This window comes from Agelaius phoeniceus, chromosome 5 (assembly GCF_051311805.1).
Source record: "Agelaius phoeniceus isolate bAgePho1 chromosome 5, bAgePho1.hap1, whole genome shotgun sequence".
Lineage (NCBI taxonomy): Eukaryota > Metazoa > Chordata > Aves > Passeriformes > Icteridae > Agelaius > Agelaius phoeniceus.
In genome coordinates, this window is record NC_135269.1 from 36142136 (window position 1) to 36157673 (window position 15538).

Sequence of the window (15538 nt, forward strand, 5' to 3'; positions counted from 1 at the left end):
CTCTGTGTCATACAACAAAGCAGTGACAGAGCCCATAGCTCATCTGTCCCCAGACACAGCTCCTCAATAATAGGATGATAGTTGGGGTTTAAATTCTCTTCTACAGAGATACCCTTCAAATACTATGTGATCTAATTAGACATTATTCAATAGTCTTAAGAGTCACCCTTCCATAGACTCACATGGCAGCTACATGGCACTCTCTTTCTGAAAGGGCCAAACCAAAAGACTGTTATTCTTGAAAACTTCAGGACTTTAGAAATATGAAGGGTCAAAGTCAGAACCTGAAATCCTGGATATGAATTTCCATGCACCCTCCATTGGTAATGATTGTTTTGACACATCTGACTAGAATGATCAGTTTGGTTTCAAATGGCTGCCTTTGGAGTCTGAAGAACTTAAGACTGTCTGGAATTCAAGCAAATTTAAATTTTCAAAGTCACTAAAACTTCCAGCACTTGAGAGATGCTTTTGGCTTTAAAGCTTACATGTATTTTTGATCTGGTATGTGGTATAAAATTATCTACTTGGTCCAAAATGTATTTATGTTAATATTGGATGGTTTTAATGCTGCATTTCATTTACAACTGAAAGTTTTAGAACAACAGATAGTTAACAGGATAGCAAGACCAGTTCTGAGAGCCCTTCCTCTTTTAATAAGGTTTGTTATGGTAGCTAGTTTATGCCTTGTAACTATAAAGGAGAACATGAATGAATCTTTCATATACTCTAGTCCCAGAAAGCACCATTTTGTTCATTTAGTTTGACCTCCTTTGCTTGAAAAAAAAAAAAAAAAAGAAAGAAAAAGAAAGCAACAAAACCCCCAGGCCATAAAATTTCAAGGTGTTGCTGAATCAAACCCATAAATTCAACATACTAAGCCAAGATAAAAAATTCTGCCAAGTCTGCAGTTTGCTATAGCCAAGATGTGGAGAAGCATTTTTTCTTGATAGAAATTGTCTATAAAAGGCATGTAATACCAACACTGCTACTTTTTCCTACACATTCAGTCTTGTCTTCAGCCCATCATGCAGGAAATTGTGCTCTGTTACAGCTCTCACTGCCTCAGGACTCCTCTCCAACAAACAACACCTGCAGATCCTTTCAGACAGCTCTGTGCTTGTCTAAGCTGTACAAGAAGCTGCACAAAAAGGCCAAAACTCCTTCACATGTAGAAGAGTTTTGCCTGTACCAATATCAGCTGTATCAGACTAGTGAAGACATTAGAGATGTAGTTTGCTATGGAGAAATTTTGGGTTTCTTGTGATGGCTGTGTCTTTGGAGTGGTTGGGTGAGTCACATCTTCCAGACTCAGCTGGTCCTTCATCCCCATACCCCACAGAAGTCTGCAGCTCACTCAGAAGAGCCAATTGAAGAGAGAAGCCCCTCTAAGGCAGTTCTTGTAGAAACAAAATGCTCCTGCTTTTTCTGTAGGAGATATTTGGAACACTATAGTTTTTTTCCTTCTGCTGCAAAGCCAATTTAGAAGAGCTTTCCTCTCCTTGTCCCTCTTTTCTGGACTCCAGGAATTATTTCCTTCACTCTTTCCAGTGTTATGCTGAGGAAACTCCTCAGTATATCATGCTCTAAATCACATCAGTAGAATGATCCAGATTAAAAATGCATCCAAATTAAAAACATGCCACAAATAGGCATTAATGGGAATGAGAAGGAGAGGGAGTACTATGGAAAGATCATCAGCCCTTTAGCAGGTGGAAATCACTCCCATGGGATGCCAGGCCTGTTCTTGGGCTGCCTGTGCCCTTCTGTAAGAGGCAATCCTGTCCCAGGAAGGTCCTGCTTCTCTCTTCTGATCTTGAGATATTTCAGATACTTCAGATACTTTATCCCTCACTGTTGTAGTGTGTTTTTATACTTTGTAATACTTTGAAGTAGTTTTGTTTTGTATCCCCTTATTTTTCCCAAATGGTTTATCCCAAACTGTACCCCCCTCCCTTTACCTGTGTTATCCCTCTCCAGGGATGAGATCATCCCCAAACCCCCACCCTGGCTCTCTGTCAATCACTCAGCCTCCCATCCCCTCCATCCAGAAGTTTTGGTCCAAGTCGTCGAGTGATCAGCCAGAGGCTGGGAGTCAGCCCCCCAAGCCTTGCCCCATACACTGTCCTAGATGTCTGTCCCCCAGCATCCATCCCTTAGAGTTACTTATTGGTTGGTAAAATGTTCTCTACTTTGGGTTTCCACCTCCCTTTAAATGTAACCTTGGCACATCTCCCGGGGCTCTCTCGGCAGGAGGCCCCTGAGGTGCAGGAGCTCCTTTGGGATCCTAATAAAACCTTGGATTAACCCCTGCTAAGAGTCGGCCCTTTCTCTTCTACCGATGTCTCTGGTGTCTCTTGTGCTGCACAGGCGCCCAGCCCAGGTGCCCTCAGCACCCTCGGGGCACACACAGAGAGTGTCTCCCTGCCAGCCCAGGTGCCCTCAGTACCCTCGGGGCACACACAGAGAGTGTCTCCCTGCCAGCCCAGGTGCCCTCAGCACCCTCGGGGCACAGAGAGTGTCTCCCTGCCAGCCCAGGTGCCCTCAGCACCCTCGGGGCACACACAGAGAGTGTCTCCCTGCCAGCCCAGGTGCCCTCAGCACCCTCGGGGCACACACAGACAGTGTCTCCCCCCAGCCCAGGTGCCCTCAGCACCCTCGGGGCACACACAGACAGTGTCTCCCTGCTGTCAGCCCAGGTGCCTCAGCACCCTCGGGGCACACACAGAGAGTGTCTCCCTGCCAGGCCAGTGCCCTCAGCACCCTCGGGGCACACACAGAGAGTGTCTCCCTGCCAGCCCAGGTGCCCTCAGCACCCTCGGGGCACACACAGAGAGTGTCTCCCTGCCAGCCCAGGTGCCCTCAGCACCCTCGGGGCACACACAGACAGTGTCTCCCTGCTGTCAGCCCAGGTGCCCTCAGCACCCTCGGGGCACACACAGACAGTGTCTCCCCCCAGCCCAGGTGCCCTCAGTACCCTCGGGGCACACACAGAGAGTGTCTCCCTGTCAGCCCAGGTGCCCTCAGTACCCTCGGGGCACACACAGACAGTGTCTCCCTGCTGTCAGCCCAGGTGCCCTCAGCACCCTCGGGGCACACACAGACAGTGTCTCCCCCCAGCCCAGGTGCCCTCAGTACCCTCGGGGCACACACAGACAGTGTCTCCCTGCTGTCAGCCCAGGTGCCCTCAGCACCCTCGGGGCACACACAGACAGTGTCTCCCTGCTGTCGGCCGTGTCGGGGCTGCCCCCCGGTGTCTGCCGACTCGGGACTGGCCCAGGGCTCCTGAGAGGCTCCCAGAGGGACCGAGACACCTCACCACAGTGCCAAGCACTTCTGGGGCTGTGCTGGCAACTAAACAAGGCAATTCCTCAGGGTCAGAAGGAATCTTTTTGTACCCAGGCACAGGAAGTCCTAAACCAGCATATCTGCTAAAGTATGAGAAGTATGAGATTACAATAACCTGGATTTGAGAGTGTGTGTGTGTGTGTGTGTATCTGTGTGTTTCAATTCATTAAGCCAAATCATTCTAGATATTTAAAGAGCAGTCAAGCAAACACCTCAGCTGGCAGTAACCTCCAAAAAGGCAAGGGGCAGACAGAGCAGAATGAGCAGCAAGAAGAATCACTATACCTCAAGCACAGTCACATTAAATATTTAATAAATAATCTAACTTCCTTTCCAGCTTCGTTTTATTTTCCAGTCATGTCCTTGTCAATCTGTCAAGAAACAGCAAGAATATTTCAAGACTAAAGTTCAGGCTGACTCAAGTTGCTCATATCCCTTTACTTAATTATGCTACTGTCATCCAGTTGATCAAAATCAGGCCACAGAATCTGGACCCAAGGCTAGATGTATTGAATGACATATTGAACAGAGAAGTCCAGTTGCTCACAGAAGGTGGTTTCCTGGAAAACACAGTAACACACTCCTTCCTGAGAACATCTCTGAATACTCTGTAGAAACACAGATAGGACTTTCATAAGAAAAGGATATGTGTTTACTTAAAAGTGGTGTGTCAATATTATTCTTCTCAATAATAATACCTAGGCTGAAAATACAGGAATGACATGAAAAGTTCTCAAACACTTGTCTTGTGCTTTATATCCAATCCCTTGTGTCTTTCAGAGTCTTGCAGAATAAAAACCAAGAGGGTCTACTCTGAAATGACAGAATATCCACTCAATGAAAGGTAAATGTTTCAATCATTAAACATCTCAAAAGGTGTGTCATGGGCATGCTATGAGTACAGAACACTGGAATCCACAAAGGGGAGAGAAATTACCAAGCAGGAAATATCTGGAAAAATCATTGGGAGAACAAGACCCCATGCTGCAGTAAGGGACAAAACCCCCAACATCCTCTCTAAACTCAAATCTGATGACAGCATAAACCAAGTGCATGAGAAAGATGCAGATGTGAGTGTACACTGAAGTCCTTACAGTTCTTGCTGACAGCACACTGAATTTATCCTCTGCCTACATGACACATGGTACAAGTCATGGATCTTTCTGTAGGAACAGAATATTCACAGTCCGGTTTGAAACAGTAGCTGAAGCATGTTTTTCTGTCCTTCCCCCCAGTTTAATAGGGTTTTTCACACTCCAGTTTGAGTTACCTTGTTCAGTGAACAGATGGTATGTCAATGTACTTTCATTGAAATTACTTGGAAAACAGGAGGCTGCCCCATGCTTTTTTTTTTTACCACATCGTCTACATACTGTTGTTTTCACCTCTGAACTATTAATAGGCTTTTTTTCATTTCAGATGCCAGTGTCACACCTATAAAAATGGTCAGGAAGGACAAATGTATAGTGACAGGTGTACACTTAGAACTTTTATTCTGTCAAATTCATTCCAGCAACAGTAGATTTCCAGAATCAATATTGACTGACAGCCAGTCCTTCTAAATAACAGCATCCTCACAAATCAAATGTACTCTATATCACACTGCACCTGCACAGACAACATAAGAAAAGCAAAACCCTGAGACCTTCAATTAGGCACATCTATGATTGATGTGCCTAAGTTCACTGTATACACGAATGCTGAATAATTTGTACTAAACATGCTTCCTATTTTTGTGGGGAATGCAGCAATTTTAACAAATCCATCTACATGTTTTAGTGAGACTGATAATACAAGCCTCTTCACAAGAAAAGAGGTATTTCTCCATTCTCAGCTAGACAAGTTATCAAGTCTTGATCAGAGCAAGGACATTTCATTCCTGTTAATACTTCCTGCTTATCTCTAGTGATGATAACAAGATTCTGACCTTGAACCAATGTCACCAGTCACCAGCTAGTGGCAGCAGACCCATTTGTTCTGTGATTTTGTACAAAAAGCCACATTATTTTATGACCTGAATGCTTGAGAAAGCCTGCTGTTCTTGGACTAAATGCAAGTAAGAATTCTCACCGGGGATGGCAGTGGGATGCAACTTTATCTTCCAAATCATTCAGCATTTCCCTCCATTGTCCAGCATTTCCCTCCAGTGCCCTAGGTACATCAATTTGCTACACATCTTTCTGTGTGATTCCTCTAAAACATGTAGGAATGTCCAGATCCAACATAACTGGGAACATTCAGCATCTATGCATGGACACCATCTGGATCTCAATTTCACATTTAATTAGGGTATTGCCAAGCTCTATGAGGAATTCCTAAAGCCAAAGTCTTCTTCCAGAAAGTACAAAATTAGGTGTTCAACACCATGTGCAGAGACTGGGTCAAGCCTAATCCAGCTGACTGCAGGATGATTTGAAACCCTGTCTCTCCTCTGGGCCTGAAACCAGTGCTTCAAGCATCCTTCCATGTCTGTAACATGGTTGGAATGCAAGATTAAAAACACTTCCTGGATTTTTGATACCAAGCTGTCCTAGTGGCTGTTAATCATACTTTCATGGAAGCCAAGAAGTTCAGGTTTCAGGGGCAGATTTGTCTTTATTCCAAGACAACGCACTCTCCCATGCAAGGGTGTGAGCTTCTAACCGTGGGTTCCAGAGTCCATTCAGATGACTGCACCAAGTGGCTCTATACTGGCTCTAGTAATTTTAATTTTTTTCCTTTTTTGTTAATGTAGCAACAAAAGAATTATCAAACCAGAACAAAGCTCGTTATAAACTTCAAACATTGTAAAGTTCAATACCAGAATATACATGCTAACATTTTTTCATTATTTTCTTATATATTTGTTGAGTACAGACAGGTGGTTCTTTAACAGCCCTCCTCCCTCCTGAGCATCTTTAAGTTTCCCATTTGTACTGATCATTTGAAAAAGAAAACAAAACAAAACAAAAAAAAAGGACTAACTGAAAATAAGAGCAAAATCAGTTCCTGACTTTTCTGGAAATTATTCTGATTCCTTTATGAGTGAGAAGGTTTAAGCACTAGATTATTAACAATCTTTACCAAGCAATGAAAGTAAACCCTGAGCTTTTATTTAGCCATCCTTGGTATTCAGACAAAAAAAAATACTTTGAGTGGCTTGCATTCAATGTTTGGTGCCAATTATCTATGTTGGATACAGCATTCTTCCTTCATAATGTAGGCAGCACCAGTAAAATCAGTTCTTGGTATTTCATCTAAAGAGACAAGCCACTACACTGAGCCCAATTATTGGCATTCCCAGCTATGTGTCAAGAGGACACTAGATATGTTGAATAAGCAATTCACTCAATGCTCGCACTGAAAATGAGTAGTGTTTTAAAGGCATGTGATAGACTACCCAGACCCAGTTTTTGCAGCTTTCCAGACATTTAAGAGGAAAGCAGTGCTGTTCTTTATTTTGAGCACTGTCTCATTTCAGACAATTGCACACTATGTCAGCAAGCTGCAGCGCAGGCATATTCAGAGGTTTCACTCGATTACTAGGGGCAACAGAGCCTTGATAATTATTTTCACTTTTCACCTGCTCAACCAGAGTAGCTGAAAGAGATCAATTTCATGCTGCAACTGAATTCCCAAAGGAGCCAGAAGCCTCTGGTTGCACACACTGCAGCTCAAACACAGCATCTAATTCATATGCTCTAGAAGGCTTTTGGGAATAAGAACAGCCCTGTCACTTGAACATGTGATTTACACCTGCAAGTCAACTAGCAGTGTTAACACACTTGGAGACCAATCCTATAGTGGTGTATCATAGCAGACCTTTCATTTGTTCATTTTTACTGTTTTAACATACAGCTTAATGTAAAGAAAACCTTTGGACTCAGTCAGACATCATATTTCAAAGCAAAGTAATTTCCACACTGTGTAATTCCACTGTGTAATTACAGTGTGGAACTTGTCATTTCAGAACACTGAGGTGGCCCACAGTGCAGCTGAGTTCAAAAGCAACTTTGTGCAGGGGAGGTTCAGAGGCGGCTGCTCAACGTGACTGCCTAGATGCCAGTGCTTTCCCAGGAAGGTCCTTGAAGTGCTGGACCTGGGAAGAATGATCAGGGAAAAGATCACTTTCTGTATATTCTGATTTGAGGTACTTCCCTCACATGTTTGTCCCTGCTAGCTGTGAGTCACAGGGCTGCTCAGGGCACACTTCTGGCTTAGTCTGATGTGCTCGTCCCTGTGTTTTCCCACACCCACCCACACTAACTGTAATTACTGAGCAACATGGATGATGTAAGCTTTGCCCAAGGTAACCTCCCTGAACCTGCTATCCTTCCTGTGACTGACAGATTGTATGTGCATGGGAGTCCTTAATAAAATGGATATTAAGTGTGTTTACACAAGCTAATTGCAGCAAACAGGCCTGACCAGACCCAATCTAAGTGATTTCCTTCTCTGCCCTTCCTCTGAATTCTTACTATCATCTCCCCTACAGGGCATATGGCAGTTATGTTTGAGGGAAGGTAATGTTATCTCTGATTCAAAAAGAGGTATTGTTTGTATTTTTCTAAAAGAATATAAATAACTGAGTTTGATGATCCTTCTAGTAAACCACTGCACAAACTCATTCCAAAGGCTCCAGCTGAATATCTTATTTCCCATTTGTTTTGTATGATCTGTACCAAGCTTAAGCACATGATGGTTAAGTTAAAAAAAAATAGAGAACAGTACATTTGGAAATTTTACCAGTTGATGAGAAGGGGCATTTTCCTGTGACTTTCTCTATAGTGTACTGAAGCAAGAAATGTAATTGTCTGGAGGGTAGATGGGCTTTCTGGGCTTGCAAACTACTTTCATATCCAATCCCTTGCACTGCAATTGATAAGCTGTTGTAGTAAGTCAGGTCCTACAATGCACCAAATTCCTAGCAGTTCCCCAGCTGATTTGTGGCACTTATAGGGCAAGACTTGAGCATCAAATAGCACTTGGTTTTTAGCAGAGACACATACCTCCATTTTCTATTGACATTTTAAACCTTATTAGGCTGGGGTTCTGTTGTTAATTTTATGGCATTGGTTGACCCCTGCCAAAATAGCCATTTTCATACATAAAAGAAAGGGGAAAATATTACTCTGGGCTTACAAACATTGGAGAAATGAAAATGTATTTAAAGAAATCTCCAGGACACCTCTTGTAATATATCCCACAAAACACATAAGATGGCAAAAACATATAAGATGGCAATGCTATCCTCTCCTCCACCCCTGACAAGATCATTACAAATAGGTATTTTGATTTACTTCACCTCCAAGAGCTTCCTTTCATATTGAGGAAGACATTTTGATAAATCACAGCTTTCATGTGCCAACCGTAAGACTTCTATTTTCCTTGAAGTGCATTGTAAGTATAATACTAAATCCTTACAAATACCAAGAGATTTAGGGTCTGCTTCTGGAAGGTGCTAAATATCTTCATTCCTTCGCAGCTCAAATAAGCCCCTACCATCTATCAAATGTAATACTGGACCATTGCTTTTTTTAAGTCTCATTATTTTTAAAAACACAGTTGTATAAGACTTCAGATATATAGTCAGCTCCGCTCTGTTTCTTATTGGCAATTTATCTGGCTTCCAGACTGACCTCAGCACAGCTGGAGACACATCATATGTCTCTGTGCAGAAGCAGTTTAGTGCTGGTTTATTACCCCAGGGACAGCCCTACATGAGTGTATCTGTATTGCTCCACACTGCAGCCTGGAAACAATGCTTCTGTGTGGAAGTAGTCCAGCTAGTAAACACGGCTGCTCTGCCAGATTGCAATTAGTCCCCTGAAGAACCATGGAGCTCTCTTTGCTCAGAACTCTAAGAAATACTATATTGAAAAACAGCAGACATATCACTGCCTATAAAACAACAGACCTAGGGCAGCTCCAAGCAAACTGGTTAATGGCCTTGGGGTAAAAGGGAAGAGTAGGGGCACAGAAAAAAGTAAAGTGATGTAAGCAACAGCAGTTCTAAATAGTACTTTGCCCATGATGGAGGTGAGGAGGGTGTGTTATCCTGAGGATTTATTAGCATGAGTGCAGGGTCAGGGGGCACCAGTTCAGGTTCAACATCCAGACAATACACTTCTGAAACCAAAATCTCCAGATAATGTGACATGCAGTCACCAGAGTGTCTGTGCACTGTACACTTTGAGTTCAAGATTTCACCCCAAAGTTTGGTTGTTTTGAAGACTGCTGCACCAGGTTCTGTCACACAGGACAGAGACTTGCACAAAGCTGTGCTTCAGGGCTCAGTCTTGTCCTTATCATCTCCTGCTGTCTGGGTGAAAAGGGCTTCCCACTGTGCATGTGGGTTTACATTTCAGTGTGGCATCTAGCTCTGCAAATGCTGAATGTGACCAGCACTGAGTTTCAGATTCCACTCTGAGAGTCAGGGACCTGTAAGTTGGCACTGACAGCCCCCATATCATCCCAGGCAGCATGAACTGCTCAGGTAAGAACCCCATATCTCCTGCAGAAGACCTGACTTCTGAGGTTGGTGGCCAAAATTCCAAAATAGATGTTTGGTGATCGCAAGATGCTGTCATGGTAACAACTTTCTACTTTAGATGCTGAAATCTGCCTAATGTGGTCCTTAGCTTCAAGTCTGGATCTTATCAATGTCTAAGAGCTTCTTCAGTCCTTCCAGCAGCAGAGATTTTCCCTTTTGTTGTTGTTGTTGTTGTTGTTAAGTGGTTTTAAGTGGTTTTCTTCATCTGTTTTGGTAGCCCTGCTTTCTAGAAGCTGGCACCAGCCAGGCAGCTTTGTTTGAGCATGGCACAGATATGACATGAGGGACCAGTGGGAACTGTCCTCCTTTCCATAGCAGGTTGATGGGCAGTGAGGCCAGTGACAGCTTTGCTGATGCTTGCTGAAGCAGCAAGCCTTTAAAGCATACTGTGAAAGGACAGCTGTGGTGGTACCTTCTCTGCATGTGCAAACTTCAAACAAGGACAAAAAACTAAAGACTGATAAAATTCACAGATGAGGAGGGCTGTCACATTGGAGATAAGGACTGCTTTATGAGAAGAATGATAAAGATCTCCCCTAAGCCTCTTTTCTCCAGGCTAAACAACCCCAGCTCCCTCAGCCACTCCTCACAGGACTTGTGCCCCAGACCCTTCACCAGCTTCATTGCTGCTCTCTGGACATGCTCCAGCACCTCAATGTCTTGCTTGGAGTGATGGGTCCAGAACTGGACAGAGGACTCCAGGTGGATCCTCACAAGTGCCAAGCACAGGGACACAATCCCTGCCCTGTCCTGCTGGCCAGGATGCCATTGGCCTTCTTGGCCACCTGGGCACATGCTGGCTTATGTTCAGCTGCTGTCAATCAGCTCTCCCATGATTTTTTCCACCAGGAAAAGACCAGGCCACTTTCCAGCCACTCTGCCCTAAGCCTGTAGCCCTGCACTGTGATCCAAGGGCAGGAGCTGGCATTTGGCCTTGTTGAACTTCATACAATTTGCCTCAGCCCATGAATCCAGCCTGTCTAGATTCCTCTGCAGAGCCTTCCTGCCCTCCAGCAGATCAACACTCCCACCCAGCTTGGTGTTGTCTGCCAGCTTACTGAGAGTGGACTTAATCCCTCATCCAGATCATCAATAAAAATATTAAACAGGACTGATCCCAACACTGAGCCCTGGGGAATGCCACCAGTGACCGGTTGCCAGCTGGATGTATCTCCATTCACCACCACTCCCTGAGCTTGGCCATCCAGCCAGTTTTTTATGCAGCAAACAGAGCACCTGTCCAAGCCATGGGAAGCCCTATTCTCTGGGAGAATGCTGGGGGAAATAGTGTTAGATGCTAAAGTCCAGGCAGACAACATCAACAACCTTCCCCTCATCTACTATAGGGTTAACTTGTCATAGAATGAGACCAAGCTGGTTAAACAGGACCTGCCTTTCACACGCCCATTCTGGCTGGGCCTGACCCCCTGGCTGTCCTGTGTGTGCTGTATGATGGCACTCAAGAGGATCTGCTCCATAAAAATAAAAAATAGCTTTTAGTGAGAAGAGAAGTCTGTTAAAATGAGCAAGAGGTGACCTGCTTATTATTGTCATGGGAAAAAGCAATACTTGAAAGGCCTTGAGTTTAAGGTAGGAAAGCATAACAGGAACTAATGGCTTGAAACTTAAGTCAGAAAAAATCCAATTAGAAATAAGGAAAAAAAATTAATAGGGACAATGGGATAATATTTAAACTAATAATAGTGGAAATGATGGATTCACAGTCTTTTGTTGTCTTCAGATCAATACCACATCCTCCTCTGGAACACAAGCTTTAGCCAAGCAGAAGTCCTTAGAATCAATACAAGGGTAATGAATACAATTTTAATGGCCTGCAACACACATGAGGTCAAACCAGATGATCTAATGGTCCCTCTGGCTTTATAATCTAGGAACAGTCATATCAGATGAAAGAGTACAGGGCAGAGAAATTAAATGAGTTAGGAGTGTTTATGGCAGTCTTTGCCAGGACTACTGTGCTAAAAATTTAACACATATGAGACTTTGTTTTTCTGTCTTTCCTGTCCTTCTGTTGATTTTTTTTTTGCCATTGGAGGATATTTCATGAATAGATTTTATCACTAACTGTAAACAGTCTTACAAAATTCCCTGGGTCACACATCACTAGGGTCATATTGAGACTTCTATTACAACATTTATGATAGTAATTTTCAGGTAAGAGCCTATTTTTCAAATTTTTCTTTTCCATGTTTGGTCTCAAGAGAAATTTTTAAATTAATAAGAAAAGCAGTTGTCCTATTTTTAGACAGGAAATCAGGAAGGAAAACCATTCATCTATAAGAAGATACCTGGCATTCTATTTCACTGCCAGTTCAACAGTTAAACTTTCAGGTGGCAGGTCCATGGAAGAGTCTAACATTGCTGAACCATTCTGCACAACAAACTAACAGCAAATAATCACTAGAGAGCAGTTCTGAATATTTACAACACAGAATGCATCTCTTTTTTGTTAAACTACTGACAGTTTTATGGAATAAGAAATCTTTTCCTGTGAATTTTAGGCAGGAATAGTTTCTGTTGGGGTTTTCTTAATATTCCACAAAAGAAACAAAGAACTCTGGAGTTTAATTTCATTGATGGAGATTGCAGCTCCATAGATGTGTGTTCTCATGTCTGAATAGCATCCTGTGCTGTGAGGTCCTGATTCATTTTAGGATGAGTCAAAACAAGCCATGCAGAGGTACTTAAACACTTTTCACTAAAGGTAACCTAACAAGGCACAGTTTGCACACAGCTTCTCTCTGCTACAGCAGCCACATGAAAGATGTCCATGGACCCTTTTCTTTTAGATCAAGGGCTATCCAGGATGAAAATATTATACAGTGTGCAGGAAGACAGGGCTTCAACCATCAAGGTGGATTTCTAGAGTCAGCATGTATTATTTCAGTAATCATTTTAATAATTTTTAAATGGTTTTGCAGTTAAGCTTTGCTCTTTAATGCAAAGTTATATACCTGAGCCCCAGCAGAGAAGGTTTGGGGTAGGAGATGTTAAGCAAACTGCATCCCACTTAGAGAAGAGTAATGAAATGGGAAATTTACATAGAGAGTATGCAAACAGCAATTTAATTCTGAACAAAATAATGGGGGTGCAATGTTACTAGTGGAATCCTTTGTGAAGAATTCAGATGTTTTAACAGCAGCAGCTGGAAGTGATTTTCAGGTGCAAAGCTGATTCAAGGGCCATGTGACTTAGCAAGCTACCTGCTTCCTTCTGTGACCTTTGTCAGGTTACCTGAGATCAGACCCATAAAAGGACAGAGGCATTGCCATGCCAGGTCCTCAACTCCTGGAAGGGATTTTTCAAACCAGCTGGAGCACTTGCCCACACTACCCACTAGTCAAAAAGTCAGCAGCCTTGTGTGAATCAACAACCCTGAGCAATCAACCTTGTTGATTGTTGCACCTGAATTAAGCAGTGGGAAATACCAAAGACCTGAGGCCCTTCTATGAACCTGTAGCCTCAGGTTAAACATCATTGGTGCCTTCCTTGATTTGAGTCCAGGGAAATCACCTACTGTTTTTATAGATAAGACAGAGCCAAGAGACAAAGCAATGATACTGATAGAACATTAAGCAACTACAGCAGGCAGAAAATGGGAAACTCATCCAATGCCCTTCTCATGGTTTCCAATGTGCCTATCTTCCCTGTCACTAAGTGAGCCACTCACCTGTGGTCTATTTGTGCCCCCTCTCTGCCCATCCTGTCAGAGCTGGGGCTCTGTATTACAGTGCTGCAATCTTCAAAAGCAAGTGACCCCACAGTACAGAGGGAGAAGGGCTTTGCTGGGTTCAGGTCCCACTCCCAGCCCTGCTACTGATGCCACATGTCCAGAGAATCATTCTTAATGCAATCTCCTCCAGCTGTTTTTGAATGTCAAATGGTCAAGGGGCTGCTGCCCCTGCTAGTGCAGAACATGCCTAGATCAAGGCAGCCTGAGGCCCTTGAAGGGTGGGAACTTCCAGGCCAACCCAGGGAAGAGATGATACCTAAGTCAGCAGCATTTTGGGAAATCATCACCAACAGACACTGGGAACTCCACTACCTTCACTGGTGAGAATGCTGGCACACACAGATTCCCTGATGGCTCTGCAATTGGGTGACTCAGTCTGGCTTTTAATGGAAATAAAAGCTCGTAATTGGATCTGTCTCTTCCTCTCTCCTAGGTTTTGACCTGAAATTTCAAATATCAGCCAAAACAGATGGAGAAATATAATTTTCCATCACAACTGAGCTCATAGGAAAAAGCAGCCAAGAAAATGAGAGAGAATAGAGGAACTATTCTTTGGTCCATCATATTTCTCGTATTGCAAGATGTCATACAGGTTTAAAGGTCTTAAAAATTATTTCCTATTCTGAGATGAAAAATGCTGTTGAACACATTGATATTTGTTTTTATCCATCTCCTCTGTCAAAGGTATTGGCTTTCTATCGCAAAGAACTGGCACTTTCAACTCTACCTTGCATGAAATACTGTATGTACAAGTCCAGAAACAAATGGACATAAACTAATAGAAATGCTTAATTCTTAATAATATTCATTCTAAATAGAAAAAATATATACATATATGTGTGTATGTATCTATGTATATATATATATATCTTAGTCCATGTACCATTCATTCCAAATCATAAACAATCAGATAATGGGTTTTGGTCCTGTAAAAAAGTTATATAACAAAATCATTCAAGAGCAGGCGCTTGTGTTTAAATTTAGTTGTCAGTTTGTTAACTTACTCCTGCCATTTGTAGTAGATTACCTGTGCATATCAAAATAGATATAAAAATTACCTTGGAAAATGTTATGATATATGATGGCTGCAACAATTAATCTTATCTGATAATCAGCAACCTTCTTTCAGCTGCTGTAGCTGATCAAGGAAATGCATTGTCATAGTTTTGTTCTGATTAACTTGTAACTTGTTTACCAGTTAAAATTTGCATTTCACTATTAGAGATTTTGTTTTTTGTTTATTTCACAGTACAAAAAAATTTCTTATTAAATGCACTACAACACTGTGTATTCATCTTATGGAAAAGATTAGCACTGCTTAACAAATATGTTTCTATATAAAAATATGTAACAAATAGCAAAGCATATTTTCATGTTATATATAGTCATCACATTGTATAACAGTCTAATATGTTAATCCTGAACATTCTTTTTTCCATATTACAGAAGAATCATTGTACAGAGGAATCCAAATCACTGCCAATACCTCCCATGAAACGCACTTCTCCAGTCTAAATAAAAATCATTTCCTCAGACTAAACCAGCACCCAGTGTCCCTTCACACTCACTGTGGCTCCCACAGCTGCCCACCTGGTGCTATGTCTCACTTCTCCCACCTCAGTCTATATATGTGACTCACACACACCCCTTGCTGTACTCAGTGCCAAAGTGGGCTCTAGCACCTCCTTTAAGCACAGGCATGACGCCTCTCTCCCTCCAACTCTGCTTTTCTGCTTCTCATCCCCATGCTGAGCTCCACACCTTCTGGGGCTGAATTTAACCCAGCAGATTTCAGCCAGGGCCCTTTGAGCAGTGCCCAGCACTGCTGCCAGGAATACAGTGTGCATAAAATGACAGCAACATTGAATGAAGGTGTCCAACGTGATTCAAATTAGTTCTCCCTT